The sequence below is a fragment of the Heterocephalus glaber genome, unplaced genomic scaffold, assembly GCF_053883595.1.
Source record: "Heterocephalus glaber isolate CG9 unplaced genomic scaffold, H.glaber_assembly_v1.0 deba00001465, whole genome shotgun sequence".
NCBI lineage: Eukaryota > Metazoa > Chordata > Mammalia > Rodentia > Bathyergidae > Heterocephalus > Heterocephalus glaber.
Window position 1 is genome coordinate 19,531,657 of NW_028258312.1, and position 22,125 is coordinate 19,553,781.

Below are 22,125 nucleotides of genomic sequence, written 5' to 3' on the forward strand. Positions count from 1 at the left end.
AGTTAGTACAAGAAAAAGGTACACTGCACAAAAAGGAATCCAGTACAAGAGTGGAAAGATAGATCAGCAAAACTACAAAGATTTAAACATTATAAATTATTTTCAAAAACCTATCAGTGTCTAAACTTTCAATATTTTTTTTTTATATTATTTCTTACGGAAAACAGAGGCTTCTGATATTCTAATAGATTTGGGATCAATTATTGCAGTAATAATGCATATGGGCTTTCTTCCTTGTCAAAAATATGAAAATAGTAAGTTTTTCATTTCAAAGTAACTTTGCTAGAAAGTAGCACCTAAGCTAATTAAATTCCTAGAATGTTTCATTTTAAGCAGTTCTATGTCCTTAAAAGGTGTGAAACAGCACCTAAGAAGTTTACAGCATGTATTTTCCATCAGCATAAAGAATCAATTAGAAGAGTTACATTATAGGTAATGCTCCATTGGTTGTATTTTTTGAGAAAGGTTCTTCAGTTTCTTTAGGTTTTATTCAGTGTCCATAGAATTAATTTTATTTAAAACAATTTAAAGTGAAAATATTATCTTACAATATATTCTAGGATATTATATATAATATAATATATAAAAATAAAAATATCGTGTAATAAAAATATTGTGTAATTAATAAAAGTATATTATTGGTTTCCTAAAAAAGTTATTTGGGATAAGTGAAAGCTGTGGATATCTGGAATAAAATCTTAAGAGTTCTTAATATTGACTATGATGTCATTACATTTTGACTCCCCTTTCAAAGACTTTCATATTCTCTATGCTTTCTGCTTTAAGGAAGCAAGAAAATTTTAAGTTACATAATTGAACTTTACTGAAGTCATCATGCATTAAGAAAATCTGGATTTAGGAAACAAATCTAATGAAGGTTTGTTTACATTACTGAAGGCTGTCTCTATTATACAATGTAAATAAACATTCAAGTTACTGAACAAACTAACTCATTAAAACTAAGAATACTTCTGACTTAAAAATAATCAAATTTCTTCCCCTATACAAATCCACCCCAAACTATGACTCGGAACACCTGTAATATAGGTTAGACAAACTTCCCGTGAACAGAAACATTTTGCACATCAGCATATTTGTAAGGAACTGAGGCACAACAGACTAACATCAACCAAAATGTCGGTCAAACATACACCGTAAACCCACGTTAAATTTTCGTTCCCAAAGTGTCAACGGAAATTTCTTTTTAAGAGAACTGCCAGTCACATGTCCAGAGGAAAAAAGCGAGCTTGGGGACTTCAAAATGAAGCGCCACCTAACTTCAGGGTCAAATACTGACAAGGAGCGTTAAGGAAAATCACTGTTCATCAATATTTCATCAGACGCTTTGGAAGTGAAAGAAATCTCCAGACAAGCACTTAGCCCTGTCCCCAGCCTTCAGGCAGGAGAGATCTAATCCCCAGGAATACAGCCTCTGCCTTTAGATACCATTTATGTGTGCACGTTTGTGTGTAAAGGCCTACAATGGCCCTAGAGATAAGCTCATTGCCTGCCTATATATATATATATATATATATATAATTTTTTTTTTTTTTTTTACTAGAGCAAAAAGAACGATACAATCTTCCTTGGCCCAGGAAGGCAGGCCTGGGGATCCCCGCCGCCTTCCCCCGACGCGAAGTCCTGGTCAGCTGCCAGGACTCCGGGAGCAGGCTAGGCGTCCCCGTGGGTTCTATGGAAACCAGGGACGCGGGCGGCCTAGGGCTCTACAGGGTGGCCCGGGCTGTGGCGCTGCGGGGCGGAAGGCGACCCGCGCGGGCTCCGAGCGCAGCGAGTGGGGAAGGTGGGAACAGAGGCGGCTGGAGAAAGCGCGACAAACAGGTGTCCCTGCCGCCCGCCCCCGTCCCTTCGGGTCGGGGACGGCAGAAACTTCGGTGGCATGGCCTGGGGAAGAAACATCCCCAGAAGCAGGGACACTGTCTTCGGAGCTGAAGTCCTTTACCTTCCAGGCCGAAGTGTTACAGCTGCTTCCCTCGGGTAGCGGCGCTAACGCGAGCGAGGACTGCCGCAGCACAGCTCGCCACTTCAGGGCTCCACTAATCCGGGCTCTGGGAAATAATTTCCCGCCGCGCGCTCGGCCGAACCGGAAGCAGTTGTGCCATTTCCGGGTGGTTGTCAGTGACGCTCTGGAGCCGTCGCCAGGTAGCCTAAAGGGGTGCAGGGCTTGGCTCTGGCGGGCGGGTCAGGCTCCTGCTGGGTCTGTGCCGGAGGTGGGAGACCGGTAAGTTGGTTTTCTGGGTTGACTCCTGGGCTCGTATTTCCGGTGAGGCTCGGCGCGCAGGATTTTGGCTGGACCGAGAAGTGAGCCGGAAAGGGTTGAACCGGGAGTCCCCATCCATCCCCGGGGCTCTTGACCCTTCTTGTGGCTGGAGAAGGCCCTTGGATTTCGGCTTACCGGGTATTCCACTCGCAGCCTCTGTGCCAACTTGGAACTCGGTCTTGGGTCCCCCAAGAGTCCCTAGGCGAGGCCGAAGGCACTGTGTACCGCCACTGTGGTTGTGCCCAATCTTCTAAAGAGTCTCCCATTGCCAAGGTTTGGTCACCTCCGATTCTCCAGAGCTGCTTCTCTATGCTTTTCCCGAGTACTGTTTCCGTAGTTCTGGAGGGCTGCTGTGCTGGGAGGCAGCAGCAGTTGGCTGAAGAGTACCTTTTACCAACATGGGGCCGGGTGTGGGGGAAGTTGTTTCTCAACTGGAATGAATTGAATTTTTCTACTGCAGTTTGAATTAACTGAGGAGAATAGGCCTTTTTTTTCGTAGCTGCTATGAACTAGTGAGATATGATAACCGTATATAATATGCTTAGGATTTAGATCCACGTTTTACCTTCCAAAAGTATTTTCACAAAGGAATACTGACTTTACTCCAGGTTTCTCAATAATGAAGGATTCAGGAGAATTTTGTTTGGCAGTTTAAGGTAGCTTGAATAATTGTAAAGAGAAATCGCTTCTGACAAAGGGATAAAGTGAAGAAAAGTGCTCATTTATTCAGAGAATTGAAACGTGTGATGTAGTGACCTTGGCGACTTCTCTCCTTTTTGGGTAATGAAGCTTCTCCTTGTAAATAGTTCTCACTCACCACCTTGTGTTTCACTAACCACCTTTCCCCCCATAAAAGACATCTGATTGGTTTTCTTGAAACAGCCCATTCCAAAAAGAGAACTAGGAACTTTTATAGAGTAAGGCATCAGACAGGTTTCTTCCTACCTTTTGAGAGTAATGCAACCATTCTTAGGACAGCACATTGATCTTTCTAACCTCCTGGTTGGTTAATAATTCAACAAGCTTTTATGATATTCTATCCAAATATTGCCATTTTTAATCATGTTTTTTCTTTGGTTCTTCATTTGAAAATTCTTTCAGGGGGATTACATGTTATTTTCTTATAGCAGTTGTTTTTTAGACAGACAGGGATTTTCTTTTTATTACTGTTCTTGATTTCTCCATTCAAATTAATCAAATCAGCCATTTTTACTTACCTCAATTGTCTACTATCAACCATTTACATTTTTCATTTTATTTAGTGCTTGATTAAAAAAGAAAAAAAAAATTACATATTTTCTGGACATTTTATACTGACACTTAAAGAAGTGGTAATTTCTCCCACATTATGCAATTTAGAGGCATAATTGAGATTTGAATCCAGTTATTTGAATGACTATAACCATTGGCTCTAATCTGTACTTCCTCTCATAAATAAATATTATAGAATCATTCTTTTCACTCTCAGGCAAAATTGGATAAATATTTATGTCACATTTAGAAGTCAGTGTAAAGGAAAACTTGAAGATAAAGTAATTTAAGGAGTGTTCATTACCATAGGAAATTTTTACATGTGAATAATGTAATTTCTTTTCTTCATTTACCCTTGGCCACTTATCCTACCTCAGGTGCCTGTAGTGTACATGAGCATAAAACTAGGGACAAAACCAAAAGACATGGAGACCAGCAACATATTAGTGATTTTTAAGTCGAGTGTCAGCTATCTTCAAAGGCAGCTTTTCACATATGTGTTTGTATGTATGTGTGTGTGGTGTGTTGTGGAGAGAGTGAATAAGCACAAATTCATATTTTAAGGAATTATTTACTGATTATTAGCAGGACTTTTCTTCTTGACTGTAGCTTGCAGGCAGATGATAATTATTACACATCTTAAAGTAGCATGTTAATCTTGCCCATTCTAATATCTTATATTGAGAACTAGAAATAGCCTAATTTAAGTGAGTCCACTAAAATTTAATCTAACCAATACCATAAATGACATAGAATTTAAAAAATATCCTGTTCTACAGAAAGACACTATACGTATACAACTAATCTCAAATACTGACATGTATTTAATTACATTCCAATGACTTAATTATATACTTGCTTTTGCATATCCCATAGGAAGAGCTCAGAGATATTTTGCTTTCTATCAAATTTTAGGGCTTACGAAGGTTCATATTATATCCATCTTTTCAGCATCTAGCACTGTACCTACTATGTAGTAGAAGCTCAATAAACATTTGTTGGTTGAATATTCGTTTTTGCCTACCAAAGTGTTTGTACATGTAAAAGTCTACAACAAAAAGTATTTGAACATGTATTGTTTTAAAAGGACTTACCACATAAATAAATGAATGCTTATTTATTATTACTCACCTTGACTCTTCAATGTGATGTCCACTCCACACTCATCCATAAGGGGAGGATGGTATCCTGCAAAGAAGGCTGGACAGAGACATGAGATGAAGGAATATCTAATATTGATTGAGTGCTTACCCTGTACTATGCAGTGTAATATTTAGTTTTCCCGGAACTATTGGGTAAGTATTATTTTCCTTTTTAAAGTTGAGAAAACTAAGGCAAAGGTTAAGCTTTGTAATTTGGCATAGTTTACACACAGTCATTAAGTACTAACGCTGTGATTTGGACAGCTGCATCTAATTCCAAAGGCCTTATCTTAGTCCCATTACTATCCCTCCACCAGTTGCTTTTTACTCCTAGCTCAACTACTTAATGTGTGAAGGGCAATGTATTTCTCGTCTATAATTTAGGGGTCAGATTAGGTAATCTGTAAAGTCCCTACCACCTCTAAAATCCCCTGATTTTAGTTTTCTCCTAAGCATTATGTCACAGATCTAGTGTACCAGAAAACCTTCAAGTGGAGCTTTACATGTGTTTGTGTCTTCATTGGTTAACACACAACTGTGTTTTTGTAATGGAAAGAACAAACCAGAGTTTTACAAAATCTCAGCTGTTCATTTTTACCAGCATCTGACACTAATAAGTGACAGAACCTTTTGGAGGTTGTGTTTTTATATGTAAAATGGATCCACAGAATTGCTTTGAGACTTATGTGAGTTGATATATACAAAGCCCAAACATATTGCCCAACAGAGTTGCCATTAAGTAAATACAGACTTTCTTTCTACCTTGATCTTGTGAGGATAAAAGATTGGTGGATATAAAAATGCTTCATTGATTAGGCAAGGGTAAAGAATCTTTCCACAAATAGTCTACTATGAGAGATAAAGTTATATACACAAGCAGTTAATTAAGGGACAATTTACAAACTTTGTTGATCACAAAACATAAAGGAATATAGAGAAATTAAGTTTTGCTTCCAGGAGGGCAGATGAGAAAGACTTGATGAGGAAGGTGTGTTGTGTGTGGGCCTGCAAGGATGGTGAAGATTTTGACGAGGATCACAGAAGAGAATTAGTAACTTTATTGCTGGATATGTGGGATGGTGAAGGTTAATAATCAAGCTAAAGTAGGGTAAGCTGTGCATAACAGTGTGACTGTGTTGAAGATGTTAGGCTTTCCCAGTAAGCAATAATTTGTATAACCAAGATGGGGTAGAGAGTGGAATGAGAGTTTGTTTTCTTTGTTTTGGAAAAATATCCACTTGTTACAGACATGTTAAGAGTATACAAATAATCTAAAAAGAAAAATGAAATGAAAAATTGCCATAATCTCACCACTCAGGAATACTCATCATATTTTCTCTACATTCTTACAAACATTTTGTATTTTTTAAATAAAAATGTTCTAATCCTCTACCTCTTTTCTTGTGAACCGATTTTTTTCCATGTGGATATACCATGAATTTTTCCATATTGATAAACTTACTTCTATGAAATGTTTTCAGGACTTACATACTGTTCAGTTTTTTTTTGTTTTTGTTTTTGTTTTGGTACTGGGGATCAAACTTGGGACCTTGTACTTGCAAGGCAGGCTCCGGAACCACTGAGGTAAATCCCCGGCCCATACTGTTCAGTTTATGGATGTATTGTAACTTTCCAACTGACATCCTGCTGTTAAATAAAGGTACAATAAAAGCTGTTATAAAACAGTCTGACATATATATATATATATGTGTATATATATTTCTTTGTTACAAATTATAGGACAAATGATAATTGGTGGGTCATATACACTTGTCGTGATGTACATTGACAAATTATTTGTTTTTAATGAGGATATTTAAAGTTGACACAGAATTGAGAAGATATGAAAGGGCATGTAAAGAAGAGACAATATCTTCCCCTCCCTCTTTTGCCCTCCTGAATTACAGCTAGTCCAAACAGCAGTTTGTATGAATGAGTACAAGGCAGTGTCTTCTGGAAGGCATCCTTTCCTGTCCAGTGACAGCCATGGCGGACATATAGCTAGGCAACCAAAGTATAAGCTAGATTTTAGCCCCTACTTAACCCCTGGTTTGGGTATTTGTACACATGGCACAACTTGCATAACCCATGAGCTAGCCCAGCCATAATGTTTTCTTTTCCAGAGGCACCCAGTATGACCGGTTTCTTTTGAATCCTTAAAAGTATGACTTGCCTTCATCGGATCTTGGCTCCACATAATCATCTTTCATCCCCTCCCTTGTATGGGTGACTGTGTATGGGTATATCTTTAGGTATGTAAGACCTTGGCACATTACTATGTTTTTACAGAGAGCATTGAATCAAGAAAAGAAGGGTGAATCAAACAAGACTATGGAGCATGCGGTCAGCTTCCCCTCATGGACAGGTGGGATGGCCATGCTAAATGCTCAACTTTATCTTAGCTTCTCTTAACCTTTTAAGCACTTCAGGGGGCTGACAAAAGCAACCCATAAGCACATTGCATTTGGTAGTGAGGTGGGAAGCTTCAGATGAGTATCAGGTTAGGCAACACAGTATAATGTAAACAGTTAAATTCAGGGGAGAACTGGATATGAGCTCAAGCTTATGAGCTTATTATGATTTTGAAGAAATTATTACATTCTTGAAGTGACAGTTTCCTTGGCTTTACCAGAATTAAGTGTGATGATGTGTAGAAGCACACATACACACCAGGAAAGTTTTATTAGGGAACTGTCTCTTTTGCTTTGTTTTTTAATAAAGCTGTTGTTTTAAAATAAATTCTTTGGCTGCAACTCTGAAGTCAAGTGGACTTGGATTCAAATCCTAACTCTCACTAGTTGTATGATAATGGGAAAGTTCTTTTCTACTCTGTTTCCTTTTTCTTTGTTTGTTTGTTTGTTTGTTTTGGTACCAGGGATCGAACACAGGACCAGGACCGCAGGCTCCAGAACCACTGAGCTAAATCCCCTGCCCTCTGTTTCCTTGTTTGTAAATTGGGAATAATGCTTTCAGAGAGCTTTCTGTGAAGATTACATGAGTACACAGACTAGTTAATACAGTGGCTGGTGCTATAAGAATTTTGTTCAAATTCCCCTAGAAACAGATGCCAAGAGGGATTTTATGTCAAAGATATTGTTAGGAAATCTAAGGATGAAAGACAAGGAGCAGGAGTAGGTGGGAAGTGCCCTCTGGCCTCGATACAGGTCTGACCACCTATGAAGAGAGGGAGGAAGGAAAGAGAACAGAATAAGAGTGATATTAAACTGATTCCCTCTTCAACTATGCTGATGGTGAAACTTTGAAGCAAAGTTGTCAGAGAAATCTTGTCATCACAGTATATGGTATGATATTAGCTATTAGTAAAAATAGTCAACAGTGGTTATATGCAGCAATTTATAAGTGTGCTCAAATATCAACTTACATTTTACTGTGTATGCCCAGCTCCTCTCATCCTTAGGAAGAGTACAATCCCTGCTGCCAGGCACTGATATTAACCTTTGAGGCATACAGTTTTGCCTTTTTGTTTTTGTTTTGTTTTTTGAGATAGGGTCTTGTTGTGTCATTCAGGCTGGCCTTGAACATGTGACAGTCCTCCTTTCACAGCCTCCTGAGTGCTAGGATTATAGCTGCGCACCATTGTGCCCATCTGAGGCATATATATTTAAATTAACTTTTTATATTTTAGAATACAATTCTATTGCAGAACAGTTAAGGAGTCAAAAGGTATGTTCTAAATAGTTAAAAATGCAAACATGGGCCGGGGATTTAGCTCAGTGGTTTCGCCGCCTGCTGCGCAAGCTCAAGGACCCGAGTTCAATCCCCGGTACCAGAAAAATAAAATGCAAACATTAGCTAAGCAACTGATTTTAACGGGAGTTAAACACAAGCTGCTGCTTAAACTTTTGAATTTAGGTAACCCATAAATAAAGCCTCAATCTTAAATAGCTGAATTATGTTAATATTCTTACTTTAAATATTAGCTAAAATATGATTAACCATTTGCCTATCAAAAAATAACTGTGGCTAAGAAGATCAAAATTATTAGTTTTACGCAGTTTTCACACTTTTATTTATTTACCAATTTTATTAGTACAAGCTTTCAGTATGTAATTTTTACATTTATCTTAAGGAGTAGGTCATGTACTTAAAGTATCTTAATTTTTTTATTCCTCTTCTTTCCCACTCCCCCCTGCATCTCTAGATCACTTCTCACTTGCAAAACTCTTATCTCCCTGCTTCCTGTTGTCTTTGTTTTAAAAAATTATTTACAGGGCCCGGGATTTAGCTCAGTGGTTCTGGCGCCTGCCATGCAAACGCAAGGTCCAGAGTTCGATCCTAGGTACCCAGAAAACAAAAAACCAAAACAAAAAATTATTTACACTTTGAGTTTCTTGTATAAGAGAAGTAATGTAGTATTTAAGCTTGTGTGTCTGATTTATTTCACTTAACATGGTCTCAGGGTGCATCCATTTTCCTACAAATGACTCAAATTTATCCTTTATGAGAGTAGTACTCCAATATGTATAAATACCACATTTTCTTTACCCATTCATCTGTTGATGAATATATAGGCCACTTCCAAGATTTAGCTATTAAAAGTTACACCTATTTTTTATTTTTAATAAACAACTAGAGAGACCTAACAGTATATTGCTTCACATGGTAAATTATGATCCATCAGTTTGGTGAATAATAGCCTACATTTTTGTTTTAGATAAGTGTGTTTTCAGGACATAAAATGTATTTGTTATTGGGAATCACAGTTGAAAATGAAATTAAGGTATTTAGATAACACTGTTTATCTTACAGGAGAAAATGAAGACTGAAAAGGTGATATAACTTGTACAAGTTAAGTCAGGACTTGAACTGGAAGCGAGATCTTAAGAATCTAAATTTAGGGTTCTTTTATATCATGTTTCCCGAAAGGCTTCCTATTTGCTTTCCTTAGGGCATCCCAGCTGGTCATTGTGATAGTACTTCTCTGTCACTTGCATTATTTATTTGCTAAGTTTTCCTGAAGAGATTGCCAAAGATTTCCCTAACTGTCCATTAGGTGTTTAGGAGTTGGACAGCTGCAGTTGCTCCTAGTGGCAGCAGCCAGGCCACCCACCTGAAAGTATTTATATCCTCCAACAGCCATGGCTAATTACAATAGTGTTTGAGTCTGGAGTTCACCTAGTTTAAACTAAGGAGGGACAGGAGCTCTTTTTGAGGACCTAATGAGGTCTTAATTTCTAGAAATACAGTTGTATATTACTTTGTACTTCATTGAACTTCATTGTGCCATGACATTCTTTATCCAATCTCTCTCTCTCTCTCTCTCTCTCTCGCTCGCTCGCTCTTGTTTTTTGAGATAGGGTTTCACTATGTAGTTTAGGCTGGTCTTGAAGTCACTATATGTCAGGCTGTGATTAACTCATGTTAATCCACCTGCCTCAGCCTCCACAGTGCTAGGATTAGAGGTGTGCACCACTATGCACAGCTTTCCTTACTTTTTAAAACTTCAGCCCACTAAATATTTTTTTCACTTTCAAAAATGCAAGTTTTGTGTATAATCACATGATAATGCATTCCTTTATGTTTTTTAGACACATGATTCTCTCCTTCTCTAGCATGTATTCATACTTGCCCTCAGTAATGCCCAGGGGCAATATTGGTTTCTCAAAAGTGAGCCCTGTCCTCAGCTTTGACTAAGACAGAGCTGGGCTGGTTATTCGTGGAGTTTTCTCAGGCTTTGTTTCTGTGTTGCCATCTTTAACTTGATATCCTTGCGGGCTGTCTATGCTCATTCTTATAACTAATTTTACTTGTCATTATCTTTCTGGGCTTTCTCATTTATTTGACTCAACAGTTCTCCAAATTTGGTTTCAGGAGTCTGTTATACTCTTAAAAATTACTGAGCACCTCAAAGAGTTTTTATTTATGTAAATATATCTACTTGCATTTATTATAAGTTAAAATTAAGTATTTAAAATTTGTTTCAGTAATAAACCATTACATGTTCATGTAAACAGAATTTTTAAAAATAACTATTTTACAAACATTTTACTGAAATAGTGGCATTTAAAAAAAATATTTTGCAAATGTCTGACATAATAGAAGTGAGCTGAATTCCAGATCTCACTTGTATTCAGTGGATTGTCATATGTTGTTTTGGTTGAAGTGAACAAAATATAACCTTACGCTTAGATATAGTTGGAAAAGAAAGAAGTATTTTAATAGCCTTTTTAGATATTTGTGGGATATTCTTTGATCCTATATCAAAACTTAGAAAGTGGTAGTTGCTTGAAGTTTAACTGCAGTGTAGGATATGAAACCATATTGGTTCACTTTTTCTACTCTGTAACTCTAAAATCCTTTGGTCTGCCTTGTATTCTGAGTGGATCTTTTACAATGATTCTATTACATAATGCACTGACGTTTTGGAAAATATTAGGAATTGATTCACTGAAGTATGCTGATCTTCCAAATCTTAATATAACTCAGTATACTGTATAAGTCTATTATATAATATTTTAAAAACAAATTTGCTATTATCATGAATCTCACCAGGAAAATCTTGAAGAAGTGGGAGCCTTTCCATCTGACAGTGTATATGTTTTCTAGATTTCTAACTTTTTGCTTTACAAGCTCAGGATTTGAACTCATGGAAGTCTTCCTACCTCAACCTCTCAAATGCTGTGATTCCAGGCATGTACCACCATACCCAGGTTTAATATATTTCATAAAATGTATTTTGCCTAATATTAATACAGCAACCCTAGTTCTATTAAAATTACTGTTTGCATGGCATATTTTTCCCTTCTTTTACTTAAAACCTTTCTTATATCTTTGAATATAAAATGTAACTTTTACAGAAAATATATAGTTGGTTCTTTTTTTTCTAGTATGACAATTTTGCCATTTGACTCAGGTATTTAGATTATTCACATTGAATGTACTTACTGATATGATTGTTTCCGTTTTCCATTTCACTTTATATTATTCCCATCTTTGTTCCTCCTTGACTTCTTTTGTCTTAAATATTTTTAGTGAGTACACATTCTAATTCTGTGTTTATCTTGTAAAAAGCTAGCAACTAATTCTCAATCTTTATTTCATCTCGTTTTAAAGGGGATGGCTTTACTTTGCCTTTAAAGGACAGTTACTCTGGATGTAGAATATTTGGTTGGCACTTTTTTCTTTACACACTTTGAATTTCTTATTCCACTGATTTCTGGCTACCATTTTTGTGTTTGAGAATGGTGCATCTGAGACATTAGCTATTTACCATATTGATCTTCACCTTAGCTATTGTTCACCTTGATGTTCTGTTTTTGAGAAGCTGGTTTTTTCTGGCTGCTTTTAAGACTTTGTCTTTCAGTAGTTTGGTTATATCTAGATGTGGGTCTCTTTATATTTATCTTTCTTGGCGTCGCTTGAGCTTCTTTGATGTGTAGATTAATGTTTTTGATCAAATTTGGCATCTTTTGTCTCTTAATTTTTCAAATATTCTTCTATACCCTTATCTCTGTCCTCTTCTATTATTTGTTTTGATATGGTTTTGATTATGGATAGCATATTCATCCACCTTAAATTACTAATTTTTTCTTCAGTCATCTTGAATATACTGTCAAAAAAATTCCTCCAGGAATTTTTTCTTTTCCTACAATCCCCTTTGAGATTTAATTTTTTTTCCTGTTTCTTTATTGAGAATCTCTATTTTTCATTCATTGTTCTTTACATGTGGTCATCTTTAGTTCTTGGGACACATTTTTAATATCTTTGAAGTCTTGATTAAATCTAACATCTGGGAACAGTCATAATTTCTGTTGACTGCTTTTTTTCCTGTTTCTTTACATGCCTCATAATTTCTTATTGAAAAGTAAACATTTTGGATCACATATTGTAGCAACTCTGGATCCTGCCTTTTTTTCTTCTCTCTGAAGGTTTTTGTTGTTGTTTTGCTTATTGTTTTGTTTTCTGGAGGGATTTCCATAAGTTAAATCGATGAAATCTATCTCCTCTATGATGTATGACCACTTATGTCTGTTTTCTTTTCTTTTTAATTCTTACTTTAGTTTTACATTTGCGTTCCTAGGGCTTCCCTGTGTAATTTAACAGTGCATTAGTCCGCTTTGCTGTTGCTGGGACACAATACCAAATACCACAATTTAAAGGAGAGGTTTAATTTGCCTTGCGGTTTTAGGGGATTCAGGCCATGATCTTCAGGCTCCAAAGCAAGAACACCATGATGGTTCAGTGGAGCTGCTTAATTCATGGTGGCTGGAAAGCAGAGCAGGGCAGCAGCAGCAGAGAAGAGGGGATGAAGGACCAAACAGACCTCAAGGCCATGCCTCCATGACCCACCCTGACACACTAAGATGTGTGCTCCACCACCCCACTAATGGATCCCAAAGCTACCCACATGGACAGAATCGAGCTTAGCCATCACAAATGGTGTGCCTGTGGTTGGACAGTAGTTGTACTTGAACACTGCATTCCAAGTCAGTAAGTCTTTTCTCTTCTCATGGATCTCTGTACTGATATGAGGAATGCATTTCAAGTTCAGGCAGCCTTCATTTGTGGCCCAGTTTTTATTTTATGCTGTACCCTTTTATATCTCTGTGCATGTTATCACTCAGCCTCAGTGTTGTGAAATTAGCTTTGTACATCTCTGAGTCTCCATTGTGCATGCTTTTAGCCTCAGCCAAGAATATGCTAGTCGCAATTTTGACTGAGATCTTCAATATTAATAGTGCTGTGGACTTTCTATGTTTCCCCACTTACAAGACCATTACTTCCATTAATAACACTGCTGGGTTTGGGTGTCACCCACCATTTCAACGTAAGAGAGCCCATTTTGACCATTGCAAAGAAGTTTCTGTTCATCTTGCTTTTCCCTAAACTGAAAGAACTTGTGTACTGATTGAGTTGTGGTTGATAGCAACAAGAGTAACCCCATGCCAGAATGCAACAGAATACTACTGTCCTTACGTAAAAGTTAGGTTTTTAAAAAACTTTTAAAAACTTCTTGAAGTTTTTGTATTCATGTGGTCAATTTCTGAACTATTTGTCAGTTTTTCCTTGCTCGACAGTTGTCTTTTTGGGAAAAATATTTGTAAACTATACTCAACCCTAGCTGGAAGTCCTACTTCTGGTCTTGTTTTATGCATGCAATTTTTCTGTGTCTCAGTTCTTTTAGGATGGTAGAAAATGTGCTCTATTATTTGATTCATCTGTTTTATTTTGGTTCATTTTTGTTTTATCTTAGTCTCAGATGTGAAATTTTTTTCTTCAAATGTTGAGTGGTCTTTGGCTGTGTATTCATATTAGAAAACAGCCAAAAGCTGTGTAGAAACTATTTGGATGGTACTGATTTTTTCTTTTAGTTATACTTTCAATTCTATTTGAATTCCAAGTAAAATTTTAAATTTATTTTCCATTTATATGTTTTTTATTAGAAAATTTTTGCAATACATAATGATTACATTCCTTGTGGGGAATTGGTATGTGTACGTAACACATCTTGATTTTTTTTAGATGACACCGATTTTATTGGTTCAGTTTGCTTTGGAGTAAATATGGAGCCAGTACTATGTAGAAGTCAGGTAAAGGCCAAATATTTCTTTGGGACACCCATACCCATATTATGTTTTCTAGTTCTCAGGACAGTTAATTCATTTCTTTAAGCACAATACTGTCTGTCTGTCTGTCTGTCTGCCAGTCTGCTATTTGACCAAAGTCAAGGGATAAAAAGGTAGTTGCTTATACAAATAGGGAGGGAAGGGAGATTCGTAGTTTCTTGGCCAAACTGTAGCAAATTGTTTTTCAGTCTTCTGACAAAGAGATCATTCCTTTGATTACAACTCTCTGTATATATTCTAGTGGGCTTTTTCTTATCTATTTCTTCTATGAATTCTTTTTCATCTACCTTACCTTGTACAATTTATAGTGATGACTTCATTTTTGTGAGTTCCTATATCCCCTCCCTCAATACTTTTTAAAAATCTTTTAAGGGGCTATCTAGAGAAAATGAAGAAAATTACATGCTGTTTGACCTTCCCATCTGCAATAGTTTTCAGTATGGTTTGTCCCTACCAAAACTCATGTAAAGGTTTTGTCTCCAATGTAGCGATGTTCAGATGTAGGGTCTGAGGGAGGGGAATAATGAGGACAGGGCTTAATTAATGCCTTCTTGTCCTTCTTCCACCAGGCCTTCATCAGAAGCTGAGCAGATTCCAACGCCATGCTTTTATAGTTCCCATCCTCTAGAACTGTGAACCAAAGTAAACATTTTTTCTTTATAAATTAGCCACTCTGGAGTATTCTTTTATAGCAACATTAAAGCAAACAAGAATGGGAACCAAAAAATTTGTGCCCATAATCTTAAAGGGCTGGAATGTAATATGTACATGCTATTTTGAATCCTGTTTTTACTTTTTTTTTGGTACCTGGGATCAAACTCGGGTCCTTGCGCTTGCGCAGCAGGCAGCGAAACCACTGAGCTAAATCCCCGGCCCGGAATCCTGTTTTTATTGTCCCCCCTTATCTTTTTTTTTTTTTTAAACCGGAGATCGGTATTGTGGCTCAAACTTAGACCTTCAATTTGACCAGTGCAGTCTTAATCAGATTCTCAATTGCTGTTCTTTTGGTGGAGCAATGAAAATAGTTGACAAAACTTTCTAAAACTATATGGAAAAGCAGAAGTCAGTAGCCAAGAATAACAATTACATACCTACATTTAGAGAAAGATGCACAGACTGGTAGAACCTTATTAGTGAAAATGTAGGCCATGAACCACAGCATTGGTGGCGTTACCTAAGAGCTTGTAAAGAGTACAGACTCTCAGACCCAGGCCTAGATAAGCTTAACCAGAAGAGAGGGGAAAAGGTGGTTTTCATAAAGTCTGGGGCATCGAGTAACTAAACAGGAAAAAAAATTCAACTGGATTACATGGCATTGCTTATTTCATACAGTGCAATTGTGTTTTACTTTCTTAGAACTACATTTTTTCAAAGTAACCAGTTTTTAGTGAAATTAAAGGAACATTTTGAACATGCGTTTTTTTAAGGCACCACTGTTATGCGTGTGCCTGCAATCTGTGGGCCATCTTGTTAATCAGCTTTTCTCCAGTACCCCATCTTCAGGATGTCTTCATGTTTTTCCAGCATCCCTTCTTCATGGTCAAGCCATATGCCATAATTTAATAATAAAATTCTCACTAGCAGTGTAGGCAACTAATGTTGTGAATGTGTACCTCTACCCAAGGCAGTGAGAAGGCTTTGTCCAGTTATTTTATAAGTACATTTTATATAGTTTGGAAAAAAATGCTGAAGTTACTAAAGAAAAGACTGTCCCACTGACAGCTCAAAAGGAAATAATTTTCTACTAAGCAGATTAAAGACAGCTCATTCTTAAAGTCTTCTGAAATAATATTTGGTAAAAATGTTCTTCTTCATATTTTGAATAATTTGAAATCTGCCTATTCAGTTTCCATGAAGGCTTCTATAATTCTGTTCCTTTGGCCTCTAAGAGAATACAGTTAGCACTTTCCTTTATGAAATTAGTGTGCCAGCCAGCTGTCAGCCTTGTGATATACCTGATCTCTGATGTCAGGGGAAGCACAATTCAATTTCAAACCAAATTTTCAGCATGGCAGTGCAGCAAGGTTGCCAGCATATCCCTTTATGTCCCTTTCTTTGAAATTCCCCATTCTATGCAGACAGCATACCTTTATTTTTAAATCTTTTGTGCATGATGAAACCTCTACTAATGGACTTTACTTGTCTTTTGTTAAAAAAAAAATCAGTGAGCAGAATAAAATAATTTGTATTTCTGTTACCCTTTCTCATTTCTAGAAAATAAAATAGCACTACTTGTTTAACTTGTGGCTTGTCTAAACATGTTGAAAGCATTGACTATAAGGCATAACACTCAGGCTCTGAAAGGGAACTCTGACAAGTTCAGTCAAAAGGGAAAAGAGGAATAATTTATAAAAGGCGCTGCAGATAATGATGCCAGCCAGTTATTTTAAAATGCATCCATCTCACCTTTTAATGAATTAGATTTGTCAACAGCAAATGTTTTATGCACTATTTCTAATAAAAGTGGCACCCTAGGAATGCAGTGCTTTGAGGTTGGCTTCTTCAAAGCTTTACAGTATCTTCAATTCAAAGATATTTTTAAGATAATAGATATTAAAAAGTATATTTAAATAATATTAAGGTTGTGACACAAACACCAAATGACAAAATTCTGGAGTTTCAAAGCACGGGCTGACATGCCATCACTATTTCACATAGGAACTGTTTTTTAAATTAGGAAGGTAACAGACTGATTTGGGGATTTTGTGTCAGTTTAACTTTAAATTCTCTTGCTTTTGTTGTTGGTGTCACAACCTTAATGTCAACTTTTCAAATAGGTTTCTGCATTTCCTTTGGTTTGAGGTCATTAAAAAAATGTATATGATGAATCTAAGAGGCATAAATAGGTCAGACTGAATTGGAGTTCCTTGCTTTCCTGGAGTTGAGAGACAGCTAATACCTGCCTTGTAAGTGGAAAAAGTTAGCTCAGGCATTTTCAGGAAATTTTTGTTTTTCAAGAATTTGATTGAGAAAAATGTGAACCCAAATAACAAAACATGATATTGGTATAATTCTGTTCACACTCTGTTCTTCTTGTACCTTCATGCTAATGATTTGATCTTGTTATTGCCTTAAAAATATTAGGAATCACAGTTCTCACAAATGATTTTTTTTACTAAGACAGAAGTTTTATTTCATTTGAAGAACCCTTATTTGATATAGTTGAGTACAGGTAAATCCTGCCTCATAAACTTCCAAATGTAATCCTTCCCAAGAAAGCATTTTTTATGTAGTTTTTTTCTTTTAAAATCTTTTTTTAAAGTAAGTTTTGTTTTAGGAAGTAAAATCTGATGAGGATAAATTTTTAAAAAATTCTAGTACCGCAGCAGTCATTAAGGAAGGCACAAGAAGCATTTCTTATCCTAATTTACAGAGAAAGAGAAAAAGGGGTAAAGATAAAGGAATCATGTAGCCATTCATAATCCTCCCTTTTTTCTTTCTTTGTTTTTTTTTGTACAGGGGATCGAACTCTGAACCTTGCACTTGTGAGGAAGGCAGTGGAACCACTGAGCTAAATTCCCAGCCAGACTCCCTCTTTTCTTGATTTTTTCTTTTCTTTTGAGACAAGGTTGCTCTATAAACTCAGGCTGGCCTCAAACTCCAGATCCTCCTGCTTTAACTTCCTAAGTGCTGTGAATACAGGCATGCACCATGATGCTTGGCTTTTCCTTGATTCTTACCTGCTATGATCTTATAGAGAAGTCTATATTGTCTATATCGAATTTAGGTTTTATTTAGAAAAATAAATGTATTAGGATTTATTCCACAATTTTTAATCTCTAGTATTAGAAAAGTCAAAGATGAAAAGATACCCAAACTATTTCTTGAACTTTTTTCTGATTCCCACCAACTAAAGATATCCACCAACTAAAACACTTATATCTCTCATTTCCTCTTTGATTAACTACTGGTTCTACCCTTTCTGATTTTTATCGATGCTGAGAGAACATTAATCTTATTTTCTAATGTATTACATTCCTTCTATTTCTTTTTCTTTTTCTTTTTTTTTTTTTAACCATAGTTGTACTTGATAAATTTCCTAGTTCTCATTTAGAAGGTGCTCTGAAATTTTGTCTTTATTTTTGGTCTGGGATTTTCACCTTTAACTTTATTTTTCCTACCCATGATTTCCCTTAGTTTCTCCCATATAATATCATTCCTAAATCACCACAATTCTGATAGAAATATTCTTTCTAAACCCTAGACCTCAACAGCAAGAGGTAATCATGCTGTACTTTGTAGTGGTTTGAAAATGTATATAGTTATCTATGAAGGATTTTCTTAAATCCTTCAAACTCATTTAAACTATAGCAGTGTTCTTCCTTGAACAGATTTTTAAAATCATTGTTATTGTTCATACTAATACTACTTCTGATATGTATTTCATAAAAAATGAAAAATTTTAAGCAAAAATGGCTATTTTTGAATTTAGAGGAAGCTATTCAAATAAATGAATTGGAACTCAGTGTGTACCTGCAGTATAAAAAAAGTCTTCTAGCATAAAAATAAAATATGCTTTTTAAATATCTTAAACCAAGCCAGCTTCATGCAAATTCATTTAGAGCCGCTTCAGATTTATGTATTTAATAAAGTTGGGTAGTGGATCTAACTTACGTATTTAATGTCCTTCATTGTACAGTGATGTTCTAGTGACTGTTTGGAAAAGAATGACGACATTTTATTTAGCATTTCTATTGTATCAGTTCTATAAGTGGCTTTCTAATGGGATACAATATATGCTTTTAATATTTTTCAATGCTATCAAGAGATAACATTTATTGACTTTCTGTATGCCAGGGACTTTTCTAAGTACTATGTATGGATTATTTTGTATAATCCTAATAACAATCCTTTAGTGATCTTTCTGTTTTATAGATGTAGTAGATGTGTATGAAGATATTACACAACTAGTTAAGTAATGGAGGTAGGATTCCAACACAAGCAGTGTGATTCCACCTCTAGACCAGCAGTATCATCAGCACTTGGGAACTTGTTAGAAATGCAGAATCTCAGACCTGCTAAAAATCTGCATTTTTACAAACAATGATTGGTTCATTAAAATTTGAGAAGCACAGTCCTAAATTACTATGCTATCTTGCCCTGATATTTAGAATTAAGCATTTTTAAAATAAGTCTCTATTTTATTTGTGGTAATGAATTCTCATTTTTGTGCTAATTTGGGGATTCCTATTTTATTTCAAGTGCAGTATCATGAGCTCCACTAGCTAAGCAGGGATTAGGTAGACCCAAATTATCTTGAAAGCAAGTGTATGAAGAACAGAGTGAAATAGCCCAGAACATAAACAGCAATCCTTTTCCCTGTAGACTTAAAGACACAGTGTAATCCACGTTGAGTATAGACTCAGGAAACAGCACCCTGCATTTCAGTCTACCGATTTCTAGTTGTGGGTTTCTCAGGAAAGTTGCATAACTCTCTATACGTCATCTGGAAATTGAAGTCTAAAGTGATACTTTACAGGATTGTAAGGCTTAATGAGTTAATGCCTAGAAAGGATCCACCTACCTCTTGTGACAGAAGTGAATAAATGTTAACTGCTATTATTATTAACTATCTTTGAATGATTCACATCTCAAACTTCTTGGTTATCTCTTGGTAATAAGTAGACAAATGCTTTTTGTTAACCACACTTTCCATATAAAGAAATATAATTTGGCAGATGAGTCCAAATCCCTAACTTCATATTTTCTGGTAACCTCTCCCTGTGGCACTGTCTACCTGTCCTGATAAATGTCTTTTGATTAGGGTGCTTACCTAGTTAAGTCTCTTGCACTCAAATCAAAGTTAAAATGAAATATGTTAACAACATATTGTAATTTTAAATACATGTGCCTCTAAATTGAATAAGGATAATGAGTGAGTCCATTTGGCCAGCCTCTTATATAAGTCACAGGGAAAAAGAGATGAATAAAGAATGTTTGTTTAAATGCTAAATGCTCCAGAGCTGCTTCTGAGTAAGCATAATTACAAAATCAGCGTGGTTGCCTTCAGGGAAATGAGTTTGGTGTACAAGTACTCAATGCTTTTCAGAAATATATTTAATGTGTGAAGTGAGATTGTATGTTCTTGAAAAATATCACTTTGAAAGCTTCTTCGTAAAAGGTGCTGAGATAAAAAGGCTAGACAAAAGGTTGTTGATTTGGGTACCTTGACCAACGAGTTTAATTTAGTAGATCTACGATGGTGCCAGTATTTCAAGCTGAAATAACCCATCTCAAGTTAGTTTAGGACTAAACTTTGAGAAGCAGTGCAGTAGAGAAAAAGTCAGGTCTTTTAAAAAAAGGCTTTGTTGACCTATCCATGTCTTTTTACAATTTTATTTATGTATTTACTTGTTTGTTTTGCAGTACTGGGGATTGAACCCAGCGCCTTCACACTGAGCTACATCCCCAGCCCTTTTTTCATTTTGAGCCAGAATCTTGCTAAGTTGCCCAGGCAGGACTCAAAATTGTAACCCTCCTGCCTTGGCTTCCCAAAGTGCCGGATTACATGTGTGTGCCACCACACCCAGCAACCTTGCACTCTTGGACACTGTGTTTTCAAACCTTTAACCCTATTTTATTTTCTGTGGCCTTTTTCCTACCCTCTGTTAGTGGTCCCCCAAGGCAGTCCTTAATTTTATGCTTTTCTATTTTTTTTTTACCCTTTTTCAAAGAACATCTCTTCTGGGTTTATCAGTCATATCTTTAGAGATAGTTCTACAAAATGATCATAAAGTTCTCTTTTTAATATAAAATTCTCTTAGACCAAACTACAGGTTTTAAAATTAATTTAATTTTAAAATGAGTGAATAGAAAATAAATACCATGGCAGGCATTAAGGGTAATGCTTTGAGTTTTTTATGATATATATAATCTATATCTATATAAATATATATAGATATCAATATATCACATTGGCTTGCCTTGCATTTTTGTGCATTATATATGCATTAGATTGCTCTGCATTTTTTAAGCCTGTGGGTCATAGTCCAAAAAGTTTGAATGATATTGTCCGCATCTGCAGTCTCCTAAACAGTAGTCTCATATATCTTCTCATTTCTATTCTGTATAATTTGTAGGACCCACTCAGAATCTTCATTCAATATTCTAAAATTTTCATGCTCTCTTATCACCATTTTTCGTCAAAAATTTTAAGGAACTTCCATTCTGCTTTCTCCTTCAGAATTGCCTTTGCAATAGGTTAGCCCTTCTCTACCTCATCTCTCTACCCTATCCTGTCCTTGGACCTTACCTGAGAGAAAACCATATATGCACAACCCTAAGTAGTTGCCTACTCCTCAGCCACCTTCCTGAAGGCCAAAGTGCATGGTATCTATGGTGCTTGGAGCAAGACTGTAACAGCTTTCACATGACCCTGCTCTGGATGGTGTGTTCTTCATCCTGCTCACTGCTGTCATTGGTGTTTTCATGGCTGATTTGTATTGCTTGAGAAGACCCATACTCTAGCTTTTACCCTTGCTAGTTTCATAGGACATAATTCATGAACTTTCTGCCTCTTAAAATGACTTCATAATTTTCAGTTTGTCCTGTTGCCTTGAATAGGAAATGGGTTTCTCTGGTGAATTGGGTCTCAAGCCCAAGCTTGTTGATGCCTGAAACATGTAACAGCTGCTTGCTTTTCTCTCAGCTGTAATTCTCCGCCCCTTCATTGGCTGCAAACTACTCATTACCTGGACAGTATTTCAAATGCTATTTTTCCTTTTTCTCACGGTCACATCATTTTCCTATCCATAATAGCCTTCATCAGGACTAATTCACTGTCCCTGGTTGGTTTTCCTACCTCTCTCTCTCACCTCACACCAGCCTTCTCAACACCTTGTTTTATAAATATTTGTAAAACATTAGT

The 22,125-nt window shown here is 36.3% G+C and overlaps 2 protein-coding genes across 9 annotated transcripts in view; one reads left to right on the forward strand and one right to left on the reverse strand.

Annotated features, from left to right (window-relative positions):
* The window catches only part of Slf1 (SMC5/6 complex localization factor 1), a 67,009-nt gene extending 64,912 nt beyond the window's left edge, over window positions 1–2,097 (reverse strand). For both annotated transcript variants that reach the window (XM_013071108.3, XM_087180722.1), the window contains exon 1: window positions 1,961–2,097. The gene's annotated coding sequence lies outside the window, so the exon portion shown is untranslated. The remainder of the gene's footprint in view (window positions 1–1,960) is intronic.
* Window positions 2,032–22,125, forward strand: part of Kiaa0825 (KIAA0825 ortholog) — a 382,237-nt gene continuing 362,143 nt past the window's right edge. For 4 of the 7 annotated variants that reach the window (XM_013071110.3, XM_021255775.2, XM_087180708.1 and 1 more), the window contains exon 1: window positions 2,130–2,239. The gene's annotated coding sequence lies outside the window, so the exon portion shown is untranslated. Of the gene's footprint in view, window positions 2,240–22,125 lie in introns of all 7 variants that reach the window. The other 3 variants (XM_087180707.1, XM_087180706.1, XM_087180710.1) reach the window with 3 other exon arrangements.